At 35.9% G+C, this 23043-nt stretch overlaps 1 protein-coding gene across 1 annotated transcript in view; it reads left to right on the forward strand.

Annotated features, from left to right (window-relative positions):
• PTTG1IP2 (PTTG1IP family member 2) overlaps positions 1–6332 on the forward strand; it is a 76039-nt gene extending 69707 nt beyond the window's left edge. Inside the window, exon 8 of the transcript XR_005217135.1 lies at positions 5971–6332. The gene's annotated coding sequence lies outside the window, so the exon portion shown is untranslated. The remainder of the gene's footprint in view (positions 1–5970) is intronic.
• The last annotated feature ends 16711 nt before the right edge of the window (positions 6333–23043 follow it).

The raw sequence follows: 23043 nt of genomic DNA on the forward strand, positions 1-23043 counted from the left end.
GTTGGAGTTTGGTAGTTTCAGGTATTTACTTCTAGCTATTCCAATACATTAAAACCTAAGACGTATTATCTATATAGTGCATAAGAATATCCACCAGAGTGACCTCTCGACTCCATTTGAAATCTCTCAGCCACTGAAACTATTTCGTCTCATTTTGCATCCCCCTTTTGGTCAAGAAGATACTCTCAGTCCCACGATGCCGGGTCCAGATTCATCCCCGGGAGTCATATTCTGCATTGCCAGGGAGATTTACAACCCTGGGAGTAAGGTCCCACGTAGTGGGGAGTCTGCCGCAACACTTTTTAGCTGTTTAGCACTATGCAATTACTTAAACAACCTAAATCTCAGTTTTCCTGTATAAAAGGGAAATAATCCTACTACAAAAGTTGTGTAAGAAGTAATTTAAATACTGTATGTAAAGCACTTTATATAACACCTGGTTCATAATAGGTGCTCAATAAATGCTTCTATTCTAAGCCCATTATGTCACTGTAATCCTATAGCCACTGTGAGAACATAAGAAGAAAAACCCTACAGAGTGCCTGCTCTTAAGAAACTTAAAGGAAGATAAGGCCTTCAGATAAGTATAGGTACTGTATAGATAGAAAATAAACTAGAGACAAGTTCCACAGTGAGGTCCATAGTACCAGAGTTGAGTTAAAGTCCAGAGAACTCATAAGTAAGGCTTATTGGAGGCAATAATAGCATCTCTGCTGGTCTTGAAGAATGAGAAGGATATCAATAGGCAAAGATTGGAATTGCTAGGGGAGGAAATTTTCAGGAGATGAAGCAGAATGAGCAATGAAAGGCATGAAGGTAAAAAAGCACAGATTATATACAAGAAATAGTAAATAAATACTACCATCTATTTAAATTATAAGGAGCAGGAAAAATCAGTGAGGGATTCACAGCTGACACTTATTGATCACTTATGTGCCTGGCACTGTTCTAACAACCCATGAGGTAATCCTAGTAGTAGCCCTACTTTATGGATAAAGAAACTGATCCCTTATATTGCCTTTATGTGAAATAGAACAGGGGGCCCCTTCCTCTGAGCCCATGGCAGCCCTGTGCATGGGCCACACTTCCACTCCCACTCACTTCTCAGCCAGATGCCTCAAGAGGGGCCCCCTCAGCCACACTAGCACGTTTAGAGGCCCTGCTCAATGTCACAAACCTGGGCAGCCTGACTCTGGAGCCTGGGCTTTCCATCTCGACACTGTGATAAGAAAGACACTTAGTCCTTATTTGTGGAGAACTTTGGTATCTCCATGTAGGACTTTGGAGTTTATTCTAAAAGTAGCATAGAGACATTCGCTTTATTCTAAAGGAATGTGAAGACATGTTTAATCAGGGGTGGGGGATCTGTAAGGAAGCATACCTTTTTGGCACTATTGTGGGTGGAAGGTTTGGAGAGGGGAGATTCAGGCAGGAAGAACAGTTAAGGGAAGATTGCCAGCCCGCGGGACATGATTCCTGGGAATGAGCCTGGACCCGGCATTGTGGGATTGAGAAAATTTTCTCGACAAAAAGCTGGAAGCAAAATGAAACAGAATAAAGTTTCAGTAACTGAGAGACTTCAAATGGAGTCTGGAGGATATTCTTATGCACTATATAGATGTCCCTCTTTAGTCTTTAGTGTATTGGAATAGCTAGAAGGAAATACCTGAAACTGTTGAATTGCAACCTAGTAACCTTGATTTTTGAAGACAATTGTGTAACTATGTAGCTTACATGGTGTGACTTCGTGATTATGAAAACTGTGTGGCTCCTACTCCCTTTACCCAATGTATGGACAGATGAATAGAAAAATGGGGACAAAAATTAAATGAAAAATAGGGTGGGATGGGAGGATGGAATTTTTTGGGTATTCGTTTATACTTTTATTCTTATTTTTATCTTTTTTTGGAGCACTGAAAGTGTTTAGAAATTGATTCTGGTGATGAATGCACAACTGTATGATGGTACTGTGAACAATTGTTTGTAAACTGTGGATGACTGTATGGTATGTGAATGTATCTCAATAAAACTGAATTTTTTTTAAAAAAGAGAAGACTGCCAGCCATTAAAGTTAGCATTGATAAACACTAGGTGGCACTGGAAATTGGGAGGAGAAGACAGAATTGAATGGTGTTTTGGAGTTAGAATTTGCAACCCAGGTGAACATTTAGAAGTATAGAGTGAAATGGAGGAGATAAAGGAGGCCCCAAGATTTCCAGCTTGGGTGATTGGATGATAGTGTTGCTATTAAGAGAAAGAAGGAATACAGCAGGAGTGACAAGAAAATTTTGGTGAGGAGGTTGAAATGTTTAGTTTTGAACAAGTTGAATTTGTGGTAATAGAAAGACATGCATGTAGAAAATCCAACTGGGATCATGGGTCTGGAGCTGGAGAAGTTTGGGCTGGAAAACTAAACAAGGGCACCAGGTACATGAAGCCGTGGATATGGATGAAAGTGACCCTGTATAGTATAGAGAGAACAGCAGAAGGCCAAGGTTGGATCCTTCAGGATGGCTATAATTTAGGGTGGGAAGTTGTGGTTGCCCACCCCCCAGAAGATGGAGGAGTGACTCACAGGTAAGTATAGGAAAAGCATCAAGTGCACAGGCATAGGAAAGGGGTGGGCAGGAGAACCAAATGCATGGCACAGGCAAAAACTGTCCATACATTTAGTCAATTTTGTAATCTGCAGTAATGCTTTTAAACTATTAAGATATGTTTCAGGGTACTAAGAAGCACTTTGCTAACTAATAGGTACTCTGGTAGCTCTAAATAGATTGTAGGTTTCCAAAGTGCCTTGAATTGCAGGATACATTTTATATACTAGGAGAAGGCTCATACACAATTAATGTTTATCTTCCAAGGTAGCTGTGCCTGGAGCATCATGTGAGCAAGACCCAGGCTCAGTGGAAAGAAACACTGTGATCTATTAGCAGCATCTGCCCAGTGTGGAGAGAGTGGGGAATACTGCATTGGCCATCCCTCCATTAGGGGTGTTCTAAGGCACTGTTAAAACCCTAAATTTCTGTGACTCCTAGAATCTAGTTCATCATGCATATCAACTAAAAAGAAAACAAATTAGGCAAATGACTCCTTATGATTCTGTTGTAGCAATTTTGAATAAGACCATTGTTAGAAGTTTTATTTCTAGTGCCTGGACTTGTAAATGAAGCTGAATGTCAACCTTTTTGTGTGAATGAATGGGAAAAATAAGTACATTTAATAGTACAAATAAGAGAATCATGCACACACTTTTAACTCAGCCCGTTCTTAATACAAGCTTTAGTTGTATATATAAGTGTTTGTGTTATCTGGAACTTTGGATAAATTTTCTAGTGGGAATAGTGGGATTGAGAGAAGAGAATTGAAAGTAATTCTTTCTTACTAAAAGAGAAAGAATATTATTTAAATTTCTCTAATCAAGAACTTCAGTTATAGAAAGCCACAGGCAGGGAACATAAAGAAGCAAATTCTGAGTTGCATATTCCCCAAGGAGAATTCATGGTGACCACATTAACAAAGTTTTAGGTGGACCCTCCACTGTTCTATGTAAATAATTGTGTTGTACAGAAGCTGTTATACTCATTATGATAGAAATATACTCTTCCTTAGTCTTCAAAAGTTGTGCATAAGCACTTTTGAAAAATACTATTATAATTTACATAACTGTTGGAGCTGATTTTTTAAAAAGGTGTTTTGCAATATTCTAGAGCTGTAGCCCTTTGTATTTCTTTTAACTTATTTACTCTAGTGTAAGAATTTCCACCAATCATTTCATCTCTGTGTCAGAATATAAGTCCCTTGAGTACCAGAACTGTATTTTATTGCTGTATCATTGCTATCACCTGGCATAGTGCCAAGCTTCTCTCTAGTCTAGTCTAGTCTCTGACTTTTCTTCTTTTTACCCCACTGACATTTTCAAGAGTCAGATTTCAATACTCCTTTCATGAATATATAAGAAATGTTAAAATCCAGTTGCTGAGAGAATAGTCACCAAAAATAGATAATGAACAAGGAAGTGTTACCAATATGATAACTTGGAGAATATAGCCATGGTAAATTACTATTTAAAAACTTTTAATGTGCTATTGCTGCTTTTTTGGCCACAGATAAATTCCTTGGTGATATACTCAAGGACCTTCACAATTTGGGCTCAAAAGATATGACAACATATTATAACTCTACTATTACTATTTCCTGTGTATATTTGGCATCTCTTTTCTCTGTATCTTTGTTCACATTTTACCTTTTTGATGAGCCTCTTATACCAGCCCATGGTATTCATTTGTCAAAATCCTAAATTTTTTTCAAAGCTTATCATAAATGCTACTTACAAACAAATTTTCCTCATCTCCCTTAAGCAGAAAGAGAAAGTCTTCTTTTTCCTCTTAAATTTCTAGCTCATTTACATTCTCCTCTCTCCTGATACTTATTTTATGGTAGAAATTATGTTTTATTCAATAAAGGTAGTGTCCCAGGTCTATCAGTTACTGTTTGTAAGACCTTAGGCATGTTATTAATCCCTCTATGTCTCAGTTTCCTCTTCTGTAAAATGGGGATAAAACAGTTGTTTGTTCACATGGCTGTGGGGATATAATGAGATAACATATATAAAGCACCTAAAACAGTGTCTGGCACATAATTAACACTCAGAAAATAATAGCTGCTCTTACAATATTTTACAGTTCCTGGAATATAATAGGTACACATGTTGACTTGAATAATAATGATAAAATTGAGCAAATGATGAGTTCTGTTTGCTTTGTATCTGAAAAGAACAAAAGGAGTTAGAAAAGGGTAGATCGTGGTGGGATGGAGTTAATTGAACAAGCATCTATTGAGTTTTTGCTTTGTACCAGTCATTGGAAATACAGCATAAACAAGGAAGACAGAGATCTCTGTCTCACCCTCAGGGTGCTTATATATTCTAGTGGGGGTACAAAAAAAAAAGTGCAGGACCAAGGAAAATAATTAAAAATTGTGACCCAGCTGGGAAGAAATGAAAGGGCTGAAATTAGGAAAAATAGGGGTGGGGAACCTACTTGAGATAAAGTAGGAAAGTCCTCCCTGGGGGAGTGGAGGGATGGTTAACTTAAGTCATGAAACATATAAAAAGGAATCAGGCAGGGGGAAGGAATGGGGTGTTGGAGAAACTAGAAAATCAGTGTGGCTGGAGTAACAAGGGATGGAATTGGAGACAGGCATAGCAATCAGATTATAAAGGGATTTATAGGCCATCATAAAGAGTTTGGATTGCACTAGAAGACTTGTCTGGGAGGGTATGATTTCAGCTGAGCTTAAGACTGTGTAAGAAGTAGAGAAAATTTTGGAAGTAGGCATTTGAGCTAGAAGAGCAACGACGAAAGGTCAGCCTAACCACTAAGAGTGGTGTCAGGGGAGACAAGAAAGATACAGTCCAATGAAGTGTGGAGGATTTGAATTGGGGAGCATCAGAAAGAATTCTGCTTTTGAGGGTATCATTCTACAGAACAGCTGTTTATTTACAGAGATGGAATTTGACAGCTTTTTCTTATAGCAGACAAAAAGTTGAGATGACATGACCTTTTAGAGTAGATGGTTTCTTTACTGTCAGGTTGAACCCTTTCTGGGAATATCTGTGATGATTGAGCTCTCTGACCTTAGTGCAGAGTGGGTAAATGCTATCCTTCCTGAACATTCAACTCATTCCCTTTTATGTCTGCAGAAGGAAATAAATCATTTATGTTACTTTGGGTAATTGAAGGGGCTTTTCCTTTCCAATTTACCCTAGTGTGTGTGACTAATTTGAGTTGACAATCATTACTACCCAAGCACAACTTTTCAAGGGATAGATTGTGATTTGGAAAACATTGCATGTCTATAAAGATTGATGTAATGGGCCTTGAACTTAAGCTTTCTAATCTGAACGTAAAACCTGAGAGTCAACATTGTGTAATGTTTCCAATAATGAATGTATCCTTTTCCTTTCAGGCTTCCTTCAGGATTTTAATCATCCTTACAGCCTCTTTGAGAATGATTGAACTTCCAAATTTCCTCAAGTTAAAATTTTAAATTCTATTGAACATTTTTGTAGAGTATGTCCTTACTTTTACATCATGACTTGTGCAGTAATTTGAGACTATAAGGGTTGAAAATGCTCTTTAAATAAAGAGGTTTTTGTTGGTTAAAAAATAATTTAACTGTTGAATCATCTTTTCTTAGCTAGTCCCACGATCTTAATATTCTTCCCTTTGAACATTAAAGTGGCATTAATATAGAATGTTCAAGTACCTGATGTAAATTTATATACAGCATAAGGATTGTGTCAGTCATTGCTATTTTCTCATTAGTGTTACCAGACAATAAATAAATAAATACTGTAATTATAACTTTGTTTACATTTATGTTACAAAAAAGCTCCATATTCGGAATCTTTCCTATAATGGTAAATTTGATGTAATGGTCGATACTATTAGAATCTGTGTTGATGAAATTTTGAATGAATCAATAATAATATATTTTTAGTGATTCAGAATTTTTATTTCCCAAATAAAAGAGGTGGAGACTCTTCACAACATTAAAAAAAATTAGGTGATGTATTAGAGATTTATTTTAAGGAATTGGCTATGTGATTATGGGGACTGGCAAGTTTGAAATCTGTTAGGAAGGCTGGAAACTCAGGCAAGAGTTGATGTTCTAAGTTGAGTCAGTATTTCTTCTTCTATAGCAAATCTCAGTTTTTGCGCTTAAGGCCTGATTGGATAAGGCTCACCCATATTTTCAAGGGCAATTTTTACTTAAAAGTCACTGACTGTAGATGTTGATCACATCTACAAAATACCTACACGGCAGCACATAGATTTTTGTTTGATTAAATAGCTGGGTACTATGTAGCTTAACCAAGTTGACAGGTAAGACTAACCCTCACAGTTCCTAACTTAATAGAACAATTGTTGAAATCTGAATTTGGTCTGTATATTACGTACTACTATTGTGTCAATGATAATTTCCTAATTTTGATCACTGTAGTGTAAATATGTAAGACAATGACTTTAAGAAAATACATACTAAATTAGAGATAAAATACTTTAAATAACCAATAAATATTAACTAATAAGGTATTATTATATTATTATTATTATTACAAATTTTTCTAGATTGACTTCTGCATCCATCAGCTTGGTGGACCGGGCACTGTTAAAGGCTCTAGTGGTGAAATACAACTGGATCCCAGATAAACTACAAAATTTAAAAATACTATAAATGCATTGCTGGGCTTTTATAAAGTAAAGGAATTCTTGGAAGGCAAACAAATGAAGGGAAAATTTTTTTAAATTGGCAAGCTGAAACCCAAGCAGGATACATTAACGAAACTACCAGACCAAATACTTTGAAAGAATGATGACCAAAGAAATTAGTAATCATGTGTGTAAATATAGACAATCATATAAATAAATTGGAATTTTTAGGGTCAAAAAAAGACAATACAAATTGGGAAAAGAAGAGTGCAAGTTTTAGAAGCAGGGTATTTGGAGTTAAAGTGTTCTAATATTCTTATATTGTTTGGGAAGAAGCCTGATACATTGATTGACTCCAACTCTGTTGGATTAAATATACCTGATAACATTTAGAAGGCAATGACTGAAAAAATAATAGAAGTAGGTTCATAAGCTAGAAGAGGGACAAAGTAGATAAGAAAAAAAAAAAAAAAGGAAAGAAAAATATATCCATACAACAGAAGGCAAAAAAGAAGAAAAAAGAATAGAAAAAATGAGACAAATAGAAAACTAAAGTAAGAGGGTAAAAAATTGTCAGATTTAAAAGTAATCATAATAACTATAAATTGAATAAAAGTATCTGTTTAAAATAGAAATTATTATATTGCATTTTAAACCACCCAGGTTCAGGTATATGCTCTTTGCAAAAGGCACATTTAAAACAAAAATATATAGAGAAGTAAAAGGATGGGGAGAAAATGCCAGGAAAATAAAAATTGAAAGAAAGCTAGAGAAGTTATATTAACATCAGACAAAATATACAAAGCATTATTAGAGATAAAGAGGATCACAACCTATGGAAAAATGTAGGCTTAGAATTATAAGGAGTAAGTAACAAATCCATCATTGGGTTTATCAGGATAGGCTAACTGCTATAATAAGCAACTCCAAAATTCAATGAATTAAATGAAGACTATACATGGGATGGATAGTGTTTTTATTATTCTCCATACTAAGATAATATAAATGATATTTTTGTACCCTTAATTAACTAGATTTCAAAGGATCTGGCTTCTTAATTACCTTGCCATTTGTTTCTCCCATATGTGAAAGAATTTGGATTTGTAGTGGGTTTTAATATTTTCTGATTAAAATGAATTTGGTTTGTTGTAGCCATTGCTGAATACGAGCCCTGAATGGACATAGAAAGTTATAGAAGGCTTGTAAAAGTGAATTTTTTTATTGTAGTCAATGCTGACTAAAATTTGATAAGCTCGTCTAAGAAAGGATGGTTTGTCCTAAAAAAAAAAAAATGGCTAGTTTTAATATGTAAGACTAGACCTAAATGAATATGGAAAGTTGTGGAAGGTTTATGAAAGTGAATTTTGTCTGTCATACTCAATGCTGACCAAAAATTTGATAGTCCTGTTTATAATATTTTTTAAAAAGAAATTTTGTGTCAAACCATGTATACATACAAAACTGGAGTTTAGTTTTCTCTTTGTTAAAATGGTGTGGATTGTTGGTCTGCTCTTAATGAAAGGTTATGAAAAATCTTTGTTAACCATCTGAGTACTCTGTCTAGAAGAAAAAGATTTTATATCATATCAAAAAAAATTCAATGAATTAAAAATAATAATAGCAGATCAAAAGCACAATGAGATACCATTTCACACCCACCATAATGGCTACTATTAAAAAAACCCAGAAAATTAAAAGTGTTGGAGAGGATGTGGAGAAATAGGAGCCCTTGTACATTGTTAATGGAAATGTAAAATTCTGTAGCCACTGTGGAAAACAGTTTGGCAGTTCCTCAGAAAGTACAGAATTATCATATGACTGGGCAATCCTGCTACTAGGTATATATCCCAAAAAATTGAAAGCAAGGACTCGAACAGATATTTGCACATTGATGTTCATAGCGGCATTATTCACAATTGCCAAAAGTTGGAAGGAACCCAAGTGTTTGTCAACCGATGAATGGATAAACAAAATGTGGTACATATATTCAATGGAATATTTTCAGCCATAAAAAGGAATGAAGTTCTGATGCATGCTATAACATGGATGAACCTTGAAGACATCAAGTTGAGTGTAATAAACCAGACACAAAAGGACAAATCTTGTATGATTTCACTTATATGAAGTAATTAGAAAATACAAACTCATAAAGTTAGAAACTAGAATACAAGGGAATAAGGTGGGGTACAGAATGCCTAATTGGCATGGAGCTTCTGTTTGGGGTGATGGAAAAGCTTTGGTAGTGGATGGTGTTGATGGTAGCACAACAATATGAATGTAATTAACACCACAGAATTGTGTAATTGCAAGTGGATAAAATAGGAAATTTTAGGATGTATATATCAGAATGAAAATTTTTAAAAACCCATAGAACTGTATAACACAAAGAGTGAACCTATGTAAACCATGGACTATAGTTAATAATATAATTATAATAATATTATTTTATCAGTTGTAGCAAAGATACCACACTATGCAAAATGCTAATAATGGGGAAAACTGTGTGTGTGAGGGCTATATATGGGAATTCTGTACTATCTGCATGATTTTTCTGTAAACCTACTACTGTTCTAATATATACATATAATTAACAGCTTCTCACTCACTTCACTATCCAGTCCACACTGTAAGTAGGCAACAGGACTCTGCTCCACATGGTCACCCAGGCCTCCTATATCTTGTAAATTCACCCTCAAGGTCCTTGGAATCTTCTCCATCCAAAAGTTGGATTTGACAAAGAGTAGGGATTACACATCTGAGGTCTTCATCATTTATGCTCACTTTCCATTGGCCAGAACTCTATAATGTGGGTACAGTATCTTCAAGAGAGTCTGGAAACTGTAATTCAGGTGTTTCCAAGAAAATGAGGAATGCATGGATATTTATGACACCAGCAGTCTCTGAACAATGATCATGATGAAATATTTTAACATATGTTTCTCAATTATTGATATTATGAATGTAAATTGGAAAAGATAGAGAAGATTTGAACTACACAATTAAGACAAGCTTGATTAAAACTGGCATATACAGCATCAATAATTGGAGACTACACACTCTTCTAAAGCCTACAAAGAATACCTATAAAAACTGACCATAAAGTGAATCTTACCAAATTTCAAAGACTTAGTATTGTACTTTCTGTGACACCATTGCAGTTATTAGAAATCAATAACAAAAAGATAAAAATCCCCATATTGTGGAAATTAAATAACATACTTCTGTATAACATGAGTCAATAAAAATCATAATAGAAATTCTTTAAATATTTAGTAAAAAGATAATGAAAATACTATACTGCTGCATATAGACACTTGTAGAATGCACCAAAAGCATACTTGAGGAAATTAAAGGCCTCAAATACTTACATTTGAAAAGAGAAAAAAGCTAGAAATCATGAAGCATGGCATGTAACTTAGGCAGACAGTGAAAGAATAATAGTATAAACCCAAGAAAATAGCAGGAAGGAAACAATAAAGTTAAGAAAAGAAAAAATGAATTTCATAGCAAAGACATGGCGGTGAGGAAAAACAAGCCAAAAGTTTGATGTTTTAACATTAATAAAACCAACAAATGCTGGCAAGTAAAACAGAGAAAAGGACCAAATAAGTATTAGGAAATAGAAAGGAGACCAAGGTAAAGATACAGTAGCCATTTGTAAGATAAGAGATTACTATGAACAATTTTGTACCAATAAATTTGAAAATTTAGACAAAATGAACAATTCCTAGGAAAATATGTCAAAAATGACTAAAGAAAAAAAAATAACAAATCTGAAAATCCTATTACCATCAAAGAATTAAATCCTTTGTTTCAATCTTCCAACAAAGAATGGAGAAACATATTGTGATGCATACATACAAAGGAATACATCTCAGGAAAAACAACTACTACTACTACTAAATACATGCAACACCATGGAGAATCTCAAAAACCGTGTGCTGAGTAAAAGGAGCCAGGCACAGGAGTACACACTGTATGATTCCATTTATGTGATGTTTTACACCAAATAAAACTAATCTCTAGCGACAGAGAACAGATCAGCGGTGGTCTGGTGCTGGGGATGTATGGTGTGTGGAGGTGGAGAGCAGTCTGACGACAAAGGGCCTGAGGAAACTTTTGGGGTGATGAGGATGTTCTATGTCTTGACTGTGATGATGGTTAATTGGTGTGTCTTTTATCAAAACTCACTGAACTGTAGTACATTTAAAATGGGTACATTTTATTGTAGGAAAATACCTCAGTAAAGTTATTTAGAAAGAAAATGCGCATAAAGAAAACACCAAGCCCAAGTGGTTTTACTGGCAAGTTCTACCAAACTTTCAGGGTACAGATCATAACAATTTTCTATTCATTAATGAAGTGGTATAATCTTAAAGAAAGAAAAACCAACTTTGTCTAAGCTAAAGTGGCTATAACTCCAGCAAGTCAGCTCTTGCATTGGATCAAAGATTGATTTCCATCCTAGGCAGAAAATTTGACTCTGATTAAAAGGCTGAAACAGCAATACAGAAATAAGTAATGTCTTTGTTCCACAAAAATCCAAGAATTTCCTCTGTCTCTTCTCCCTGAAGTAATAGGCCGGCCAGCTAGCGAATTCAGGCTCTCTGCTCTGTCTTGTTTCTTTCCACCTTGGCTCATGTACTGGAGTTTATCCTCACTTTAGAATGGATGTTGACCCTCACTATGAAAGGAGGATGTCTTATAGAACTCTCAATTAACCTTTATGGGTTTTTTTGGTGATAGGTTTTTTCAGCTGCTTTCTGGGGGCTTATACATGCCATGTGAATCACATCACCCTCATTCTTTAGTTGGAAAGATAGTGTTGGCACTAAGATAGAGTGAACATACAGGGTCCAGGAAATTCAAGTTTTATTCAACTTAACACAGACTGGAGTTTATCCTCAAAAGTCTAGGCAAAAATGGGATTCTTACAGGTAAAAAAATTAGGGAGATTAACCAGAGGGAGTACTTGTTTGACTGTCAATAAGATTACCATTGCCATATTTAAATATGTACCCAATTTTTTATTAGAGGGATTCATATCTCAAAAGCATGCTAACTTTTCAAATGTTATAACTATATCCATTTTTGTTAATTCTCTACATATGGCCATTGTCATATACCTGTCAAAATCTCATTAATTGATTGTTTGGGGAGAGTTTCATTTTTTCTCCTTTCACAATAATACATATCATTTTCATTTCTTTTTTCAGTATAGTCTTTATTACCTTTGATAATTGTGAAGAATCATCCTTTAGTTACACAACCTGAATATTGCTCTTGATTTATAATCATCTGGAAAAAAAAGTTTCTATACATAAATGCTAAAGGAAAAATAAAATATTAAGTCATAGTAAGAACTTTTGTTGTAATTATAACAGAATTCTTTTAATTAATTTCTTCATGACTGGCTATAATTCATTTAAGAATCTACCACAATTCTATATTTATAAAAATCATTTATTGGCTGGCTATTTTTTTTCTCAACCAGATACTTTATATAGCCAGTTTTCACAATTATTGATATATCTAATTACCAAATGAACAATACTATACCTAAAGGATTAGTGATTTGGGAATGGTTTTGATGTAAAATTAAACTATTAATAACCTTGTTCTCTCTGCTCTGTTTGACTTTTTTCTTTCGTCACCTGTCTGTGAATCAAAAAAAGTAAAGTGCAACTCAGCTGGCTGCCTTTGAAGAATAATGATTTGAGATGAGAGTAAGTTGATAGTGTAGTAATAAGGTCTGGTGATAGTTTTCCCAGGAGATATCTTATGCAAAAATGATGGAGGTCTGCCCATCATTGCACAGGGGCTGCTGACATTTTTAACTTTAATAGGAAAGCATTTATCTTTTGCACCTGCTCCAGTATATGAGTAGCTGTCATGTACTACAACAAGAAGGGGAAAAAAACTGTCACAATGATTTAAGAAATATGCATTGGTTTCAGAAAAAGCAAAATATTTTGAGCAATTAGAGTTTATATTTCTTGTTCTATTCTGCCTGATTCCTCCAGTGAATTATTTGAGTTATATTTAATAATACTAGTATTTTCCTATTGAGTTTTTTGGTATGACTTCATTATTACAGAAAGCTTTTAAATTATTGAAGAGTGCTTGTGTGCATGCTTTAGGAGTAAAAGGTTAGTGTATTTATGATTACTGAATTTTCAGTGATATGTAATGAAACAAAATACTTAGATAAAATGTAAATGCAGTCTTTACAGTAAAACATAAAACTGAAAATTGACAAAGTAAAAACTTTTTCCTAAAATTTCATGAGTCAAAGTCACACAATTAAAATAATATAATAAAATGCATATTAAAATTGAGCACTGGAAAAACAGAAGGCCCTTGAGGTTTTTAGATGCCTGACATGTTGACTATGGGTCCAGAGCCTTTAAATGTATTACAAATATTGGAACACTATTGCTTTTTCACAACATTTTCATTTCCTAAATGTTACTGCTTTGCTGGGTAAAATTATGGAGGAAACCTATCAGACACCTTCTACATTTATGATTTCCCGGCAGGTGTTTCTTTCCATGGCATTTTACATGCTGATTTTTCTTCCATTGCTGTCTTTCAATTTTAACACTCTCTTTAAAAATATTAAAGAGGCATTGAGATTATTCACACATGTGTATAGTTTGTGTACATATAACAAGTATAGCTATAATCTCACTCATTTTAACAAATTACTAAAACAATTAAGTACCAAAATTAATTTTTCCTTTGGAAGTATTTACCACTGGAAATTATTCACTTATTTCAGTGATGCTAATATTATTTAAAATGTCCTTGGACCTTTTCTTCTGAAATTTCCTTAATAATCTGCAGAACATTTAAAATAAATATACCTTCAGTGGTGACAGAGCATCATTCTTTGAGGATGGTTGGGAAATGAGGACAAAGATTTTGTTTTTGAAACAGCATTCACCTGTGATGATCAGGTAACCGTTTAGATAATCCATTTTGGGTCAAAGACAGTGATGGACTATAAAGAACTTGGGGTGTACATAAGAGAGGAAAATGAAAGAGGAGGGAGAAAGGGAGAGAGAGACCCAACTGATGGTGATAGCAATTTTTCTTTCCATATACTGGATAAAGGGAGTGTCAATCACAAGTTTTACACAATTATACAGTAACACCATAAAAGCTATATAGTTATACAGTCATCTTCAGGAATCAAGGCTACTGGATTACCATTCAACAGTTTCAGGTATTTCCTTCTAATTATTCTAATGCACTAAAAACTAAAAAGGGATATCTACATAACTCATAAGAATAACCTCCAGAATGACCTTTAGACTCCATTTGAAATCTCTCAGCCACTGAAACTTTATTTTGTTTCATTTCTTTTCCTCCTTTTGGTCAGGAAGGCTTTCTTAATCCCACAATGCCAGGGCCAGGCTTATCCCTGGGAGTCATGTCCCATGTGAGTTTACCTGCAGAGTTGGCTGAGAGAGAAAGGCCACAACTGAGCAACAAAAAAGGTTCTCTGTGGGTGACTCTTAGGTGTAATTGTAAGTAGGCTTAGCTTCTCCTTTGCAGGAGTAATTTCATAACTGCAAGCCCCAAGATCGAGGGCTTAGCCTATTAAATTGGTAGTCCTCAATACTTGTGAGAATATCAGGAATGACCCACATGGGGAACTTTAGTATTTCCACATTTTTCCCTAGTCCCTCAATGGGGCTTTGTGATAGAAATTTAAGAAGAAAAATCCAAAATGGTTTGAGCAGTGTTAAAAAAAAAAAGCTTAGAGTTTTCCATGGTGACTATTTTGAAAGAACTGCAGTCATTTGGAAGTACTAGTAGCCCTTGAAGCACTAAGATTTTACTTATTATGATTTTTGTTCATACTTCTGAGCCTGTTATATCCATATTAGGATTTAAAGTAAACAAGATATTAATTAAGACTGAATCTTATTAATTCTTCCTAAGGCTTTTTCACCCACCTAGCATCAACCTGGCCATAAGTCTCACTCCCCACCTTGAACCATCACTTTTGATTCTTCCAAGGGGAACATCTACTGTGCTTTGTTGAGTTTCTGAAAACTATTGAATTGTATAGCTAATGATAAAATAAGATGGCTCCAGGAAAGGTCAGCTCTGGAGAGAGGAAGCAAAGTAAATTTAGAGAGGAAGATAAAGGAGCCAAGATTCAGAATTCTAATCAGAACTCTGGGTGGTTTTGATCCCTGGTGAGGGATCAAAAATGACCAATTTAATGCCAGCTGCTAGGTGAAACTTCATACTAATTAGCCAAGCTTCTTCATGTTTTATTTCAAGAGATAGAGATGTATTGTTGGAATAGGAGATCAAGTTTTAGAGTTAGGAAACATAGCCCTAGACCAGCTCTGACACTAGTTTATTTGTGATCTTGACAAGTTGCTTCAAGAAAATGGTATTTTTAAATTTTCTAGAATAAATCCTTGGAGATAGATAGGTACTAGCCTTCTATTTCATAGATAAGGAATTTGGAAAAACAAAAACAAAAAACAAGCCAGCAAAGGCAAAATGAACTGCCCAAGATCATAAGATTTTTTTTTTTTTTTCATTTTTCAAGTAATTTATTCTTATTATTATTACCTTATAATTTTATATACCACAGTAGTTTGGTGAAAGAAATGATCCTTCAATATAATTTTTTTTTAATCATCATTTTATTGAGATATATTCACATACCACGCAGTCATACAAAACAAATTGTACTTTCGATTGTTTACAGTACCATTACATAGTTGTACATTCATCACCTAAATCAATCCCTGACACCTTCATTAGCACACACACAAAAATAACAAGAATAATAATTAGAGTGAAAAAGAGCAATTGAAGTAAAAAAGAACACTGGGTACCTTTGTCTGTTTGTTTGCTTTCCCTACTTTTCTACACATCCATCCATAAACTAGAAAAAGTGGAGTTTGGTCCTTATGGCATTCCCAATCCCACTGTCACCCCTCATAAGCTACATTTTTATACAACTGTCTTCGAGATTCATGGGTTCTGGGTTGTAGTTTAATAGTTTCAGGTATCCACCACCAGCTACCCCAATTCTTTAGAACCTAAAAAAGGTTGTCTAAAGTGTGCGTAAGAGTGCCCACCAGAGTGATCTCTCGGCTCGTTTTGGAATCTCTCTGCCACTGAAGCTTATTTCATTTCCTTTCACATCCCCCTTTTGGTCAAGAAGATGTTCTCCATCCCACGATGCCGGGTCTACATTCCTCCCCGGGAGTCATATTCCACGTTGCCAGGGAGATTCACTTCCCTGGGTGTCTGATCCCACGTAGGGGGGAGGGCAGTGATTTCACCTTTCAAGTTGGCTTAGCCAGAGAGAGAGGGCCACATCTGAGCAACAAAGAGGCATTCAGGAGGAGACTCTTAGGCACAAATACAGGGAGGCCTAGCCTCTCCTTTGCAGCAACCGTCTTCCCAAGGGTAAAACTTATGGTAGAGGGCTCAACCCATCAAACCACCAGTCCCCTATGTCTGTGGTCAGATCATAAGATTTTAAGATGTGGAGCTAGGACCTGAAGCATGCCACTTTTGCCTCATAGGAAGCTACTTCTCTGTGAGATAACAGCTCAAGATTTTCCTTTATATTTGTCTAAATAATTCAAGACAGAAGTTACTGTGCTAGAAAAAGGTTTTCTTGTCAGTGAAACTGAACAGTTCTGGAGGAAAATGCTTTCTCAACTCTATGTCATTCAACCCGAAAAATCCATGTTTGGTTTTAAAGTTAAGGCTAGGTTTACTTATTATTACCCTTTTATTTGGTTCAAATGTTTCCAGTGATTTCAAGCTTAAATGTTTACTTTGTTCATCACTGTGAAAATCCAAAAGCACATAAGATTTTATTAAAGGCAGTGTTTAGTCATCTGGAAATCAAATAGTAAAAGCTTAGGGAATCAAGTTCCATTTTTAAGAATGGTTTTATGTTTGATGTTTAATCCTAACATTTGAGAGCCTAACATATAGAAAGCATTATAGGCTGTTCAGAATTATTGCAATAACAGCCTTGTGTATAAAATTAGTATAACAAAATCTCTGTCTCTGGATGTCATGTGCTATAGAGACAAAATCAAACTAATAGAAAGGATATTTTCATGCCCTTTTGCATAAATTTCCTGCTCTCATCTATAGACAGAGGTTATTTCATCTTAAAAGAAGTTACAACAGAAAAATCAATATAGTATTCATACACATTTGCGATGGTCAATATGGGTTTTGTTGCCTTTTTTTTTAATGAGAAGAGGGCAGAAGAACAAAACATCCATGGTTCAAAATGCTTAATCATTTTGATTAAATGATTACCAGGGTTACTAAGGGGCAAAGTGAGGGTAGGAAAATGGGAGTTAATGCTTAATTGGTACAGAGTCTTGAGTTGGGGTGATGAAAAGTTTTGGGAATGAATGGTGGTGATTGTAACACAACACTGTGAATATAATTAACACCACTGAATTATATATTTGAATGTGATTAAAAGGGGAAATTTTATATTGTATATATATGTTACTAGAATAAAAATTTTTAAAAACCCATAGGACTATACAATAAAATAGTGAATGCTAGTGTAACATGTGGACTATATAGTTAATAGTACAATTATAATAGCCTTTCAACACTAATGCAAAGTGATAATAAAAGGGAAAACTGTGTAGTGGGGGATATATGGGAATTCTGTGTTTGCTGCATGGTTTTTCTGTAAACCTACAACTTCTCTAACTAAAAAAATAATGCTTAATCAAATGTCTCTAACTCTCTCCAATTGTCTCCTCAAAGATTCCTGGCAAATTCTCTCCAAAAGAGTCCTTTAGCATTCTATAATCTTACCTTCTTTTTTGTTGCACTAAAGGAAAACTAAAGGCTATAACTGTGTAGAATGTAGAAGCATTTACAATGTTCTATAAAACTGAATCATATTAACTTAAGTACACTGTTGTGAGATGCTTACTATTTTGTACTGTTTAGTATATGCTTTTCAAGGTGTTATAGTATATACTATTTGGTTTATAGATGTGTATTTTATTTTTGACATTAAGAAAGATTTCAAATCAAAACTGGAAGAATTAGAGTAAGAAGAGAAAACTAAACCCAAAGCAAGCAGAAGGAAGGAAATAACAGACTATTGTGATTAATGAAGATCAATGAAATAGAAAAACAAAACAAAACAAAACAAAACAAAAAACCAATAGAGGATTAACAAAACCAAAAGTTGGTTCTTTGAAAAGATCAGTAAAATAACAAACCTTTGGCTAGAATGACAAAGAAAAAAGAGAGAGGACACAACTAAAATCAGAAGTGAAAGAGGGGACATAACTCCCAACTTAACTGAAATAAAAAAGACTATAAGAGGATACAATGAACACTAGTATTCCAACAAATTAGATAGCGTAGATGTAATGGACCAATTCCTAGAAACACAACTGCCCATACTGACTAAGGAAGAAATAGAAGATCTCAAGAAGCCAATTACTAGTAAAGAGATTGAATCAGTAGTCAAAAACCTCCCAACAAAGAAAAGCCCAGGACAAGATGGCTTTACAGGGAAATTTTACGAAACATCCCAAAAAGACACCAATCCTGCTCACATTCTTCAAAAAACTGAAGAGGAGGGACACTCCCTAATTCATTCTATGATGCCCACATCAACCTTATACCAAAGACAGATCAAGATACCACAAGAAAAGAAAATTACAGACCAATATCTCTTAGAATATAGCTGCAAAAATCCCCAAGAAAATAATAGCAACCTGAATCAAACAGAACATTAAAAGAATTATACACCATGATCAAGTAGCAGGTATGCAAGAGTGGTTAACATAAGAAAATCAATTAATGTAGTACACAGCATTAACAGAATGAAGGGGGAAAAAAACCACATGGTTATCTCAATGATGCAGACAGGAATTTGAAAAATCAAGCATCCCTTGATTTTCTAGAAAACTAGAAATAGAAGGAAACTTGCTCAATATGATGAAGTGCATATATGAAAAACCCAGCTAACATACTACTTACTGATGAAAGACTGAAAGCTTTCCTTCTAAGATCAGGAACAAGACAAGGATGCCCACCATCACCAATGTTATTCAACATTGTTCTATAAGTTTTAGCCAGATCAATTAGGCAATAAAAAGAAATAAAAGGCACCCAAATTGGAAAGGAAAAAATAAAACTTTTCCTATTTGCAGATGACATGATCTTATATAAAGAACATCCTGAAAAATCCACAACAAAGCTTCTAAAGCTAATAAATGAATTCAGCAAAGTGGCGGGGTACAAGATCAACACTGAAAAATGAGTAGTGTTGGGTGCCATAAGGTCCTGCAACCTCATTAGGGGACATTTACTTGGAGGATCTGAGAGCAGGGACATGAATGGACATTTGCACACTGGTGTTTATGGAGAGAGTATACATGATTTGCAATGAGTGAAGTGGCCTAAGGGTACATCGACTGAGGAACAGAATGGTGAACTGTTGTGTGTGCATACCAGGAAATACTGAGCTATTGCAAGAAGGAGTGAAGCTGTGAGACATGCAGTGAGGTGAACAGAACCTGTAGACAGTATTTTGAGTGAACTATGCCAGAAACAAAGGCAAACACTAAAATGCCTCACCAATATGGACTAAATACAATGTGTAAACTCAGAATTGAACCTTAGAGCACAGCTTGTCAGGGGAATGCTTATTGTAACAGTCCATAGATAGTAAGCTCTTAAAGCAGTCACACATGAATTGTAATGGCTAGCTCCAGATTCGGAAATGCTGATCCCTTTGTGTATAATCTGATCAATCCCTGGAATTTTGGGTATCTGTGTGACACCTGAAACTCAGAGCTAGAACTTGGCAGATATGAATGTTACTGTTAGCACATATAGCAACTGTTAAAAAAGCTAAAAAGGAATCCAGACCTCAAATAGAGATATGAATGAAGCAGGTGTGGTTAGGACTACACAAATAGGGCCAAAGGGTAAAGGACAATACTGACTGCATTTTAAAACTCCAAATTCCAGGTGAGACCAAGGGAAGAGATGTTTAGTTGGTATTTGCTAAACAATTTAACTCACACAGTTTGTTCAAATACCATAATTACATGAAACTTTTAATAGGAAGTGAGACCTGGTAGGTTTGCATAGGTTAGTGTGAAATAGCAACACATCCCAAAGTAATCTGGACAGAGAATAAAAATATATATGCAGGGCCCCCCTGAGGAGGTGGGGGGAAATGCAGAGGTATTGGGCTTCCTCACCTGGATTATTGCTGATGTTCTCACAAACACTGATGACTGGTGGTTTGATGGGCCTGACCTTCTATCATGGGACTTACCCTTATGAAGCTCATCACTGCAAAGGAGAAGATATACCTGCTTATAATTTTGCCTAAGAGTCTCCCCCTGAGTACCTCTTTGTTGCTCAGATGTGGCCCTCTCTCCCTATCTAAGCCAACTCAACAGGTGAACTTACTCCCCTCCCCCCTACATGGGATCTGACTCCCAGGGGTGTAAATCCCCCTTGCAACATGGGATATGACTCCAGGGATGAATGTGGACCCAACATCATGGGAGTGAGAACATCTTCTTGACCAAAAGAGGGATGCAAATTAAAACAAAAGAAAGTTTCAGTGGCTGAGAGATTCCAAATGGAGTTGAGAGGTCACTCTGGTGGGCATTCTTATGCACTATATAGATAACCCTTTTTAGGTTTTAATGCATTGGAATAGCTAGGAGTAAATACCTGAAACTATCAAACTGCAACCCAGTAGCCTTGATTCTGGAAGACGATTGTATAGAAATGTGGCTTACAGGAGGTGACCATGTGACTGTGAAAGCCTTATGGACCACACTCCCTTTATCCAGTGTATGGATGGATGAGTAGAAAAATGGGGACAAAAAAACTAAACGAAAAAATAGGGTGGAGGGGGTGTTTTGGGTGTAGCTTTACTTTTATTTTTTATTCTTATTTTCACTTTTTCTGGTACAAGGAAAATGTTCAAAAATAGATTGGGGTGATGAATGCACAACTGTATTGTGCCAGGTTGAATGTATTATGTCCTCCAAAATGCCATTATCTTTGATGTGATCTTGTGTGGGCATTATCAGTGTTGATTAGATTGTGATTCTTTGAGTGTTTCCGTGGAGATGTGACCCACCCAACTGTGGGTGATGACTCTGATTGGATAGTTTCCATTGAGGTGTGGCCCCATCCATTCAGCGTGGGCCTTGATTAGTTTACTAGAGCACTATATAAGCCCAGACAGAAGGAGGGAGATTGCTAAAGCCAAGAGGGACACTTTGAAGAATGCACAGAAACAAAAAGAGGAGCTGCAGATGAGACACAGCTTGAAGATGGCCGTTGAAAGTGGACTTTTGCTCCAGAGAAGCTAAGAGAGGAAATATGCCCAAGAGCAACTAAGAGTGACATTTCTGAGGAACTGCAGCCTAGAGAGGAATGTACTGGGAGAAAGCCATTTTGAAACCAGAACACTGGAGCAGACACCATCTACATGCCTTCTCAGCTAACAGGGTTTCTGGACACCATTGGCCATCCTCCAGTGAAGGTACCCAATTGTTGATGACTTACCTTGGACACTTTATGGCCTTAAGACTGTAATTTTGCAACCAAATAAACCCTCTTTATAAAAGCCAATCCATTTTTGGTATTTTGCATTCCGGCAGCATTAGCAAACTAGAACAGGGGGTGCGTTTTGGGTGTGCTTTACTTTTATTTTTTATTCTTATTTTCACTTTTTCTGGTACAAGGAAAATGTTCAAAAATAGATTGGAGTGATGAATGCACAACTATATAATCGTACTATGAACAATTGATTTACACTTTGGATGATTGTATAGTATGTGAATATATCTCAGTAAAATTGAATAAAAAATGAGTAGTGTTTCTATATACTAGTAATGAACAATTGGAGAAGAAATCAAGAAAAAAAATTCCATTTACAATAGCAACCAAAAGAATCCAATACCAATGAAAAATCTAAAGATGTAAAGGACAGATACACAGAAAACTGAATCATTGCTAAAAGAAATCAAAGAAGATCTAAATAAATGGAAAGATATTCATGGATTGGAAAACTAAATTTTGTTGAGAAGTCAATTCTACCCAAATGATTTACAGATTCAATGCAATCCCAATCAAAATTCCAACAACCTTCTTTGCAGAAATGGAAAAGTCAATCATCAAATTTATATGGAAATTCTGGGAAGATGGCAGATTAGGAGAGAGAGACCAAAATTCTCCTCTTTGAAAAACACTAGATAAAGGACAGAAAACACTCCAGAAGAGCAGTTCCAGGGTTCCACTGGCTTGGCACGGACTTCTACACCCATAGTGAATGTGTATTTGGAGAAGCTGAGAGACTGTGTTTAAAACCCATGAGTGTTCGGCCTGAAACACCACTGGGGAATGGGCAGTTGGAGCCAGTGGACAAGCACAGAAGGGAGCAGCTGGAGAGGAGGAGCGTTCCACACCCCAGGCACCCTCCTCAGCACTTGGCTTGGGTGATTATCCCTTTGCAGACTCCAGTCAAGAGCCCCTGTGCCAGCCACTGGTGGTTGGAGCAGGCAGATGAGTGTGGAAGGGCACAGCTTTCCATGCCCCATGCCACCGTCTTTGCAGTTGGCTAGGGAGATGACCTTTCACAGTCCTATGGCTGAGAGCTTCCTTGAGAGAATTTGAGATTTCACGGGCTTGTGACAGCATCCACTTTTCCTCCATGGAAGCCCATGGAGCGCACAGCCTAGAGGCCAGGGTGCCACATGGAAGTGCCGGGAGCCAGCTCCCAATCCCAGGGACTTGTGGGCAC

This window comes from Choloepus didactylus, chromosome 5 (genome assembly GCF_015220235.1).
Source record: "Choloepus didactylus isolate mChoDid1 chromosome 5, mChoDid1.pri, whole genome shotgun sequence".
NCBI classification, from domain to species: domain Eukaryota; kingdom Metazoa; phylum Chordata; class Mammalia; order Pilosa; family Megalonychidae; genus Choloepus; species Choloepus didactylus.